Here is a 361-nt window from a genome sequence, read left to right on the forward strand (position 1 = left end):
TTACTTTTTATGGCAAGAAATTTGGAAAACTGCTACCTGGTCAACCAACTAGAAAAGATGCATTATTTGTGCTCATTCTAAAGAAAGGGGATCCAACAGTATGCAGAAATTATTGAACAATATCATTAATATCATATGCAAGTAAAATTTTGATGAAGATAATTAAAAAATGGTTGCAGTAGTACATCAACAGGGAAATGCCAGAAATTCAAGTCAGATTCAGAAGAGGAGGTGGAGTGAGGGACATGACTGTTGATGTCAGACGGATATTGGCTAAAAGCAGAGAATATTAGAGAAATGTTTCCTGTGTTTTATTGAATATGCAATGGAATTTGCATGGTTCAAAACAAATTATGGAAGA

Source organism: Orycteropus afer, unplaced genomic scaffold, assembly GCF_000298275.1.
Source record: "Orycteropus afer afer isolate SDZICR_OR568_19922 unplaced genomic scaffold, OryAfe1.0 scaffold00318, whole genome shotgun sequence".
In the NCBI taxonomy this organism is placed as follows: domain Eukaryota; kingdom Metazoa; phylum Chordata; class Mammalia; order Tubulidentata; family Orycteropodidae; genus Orycteropus; species Orycteropus afer.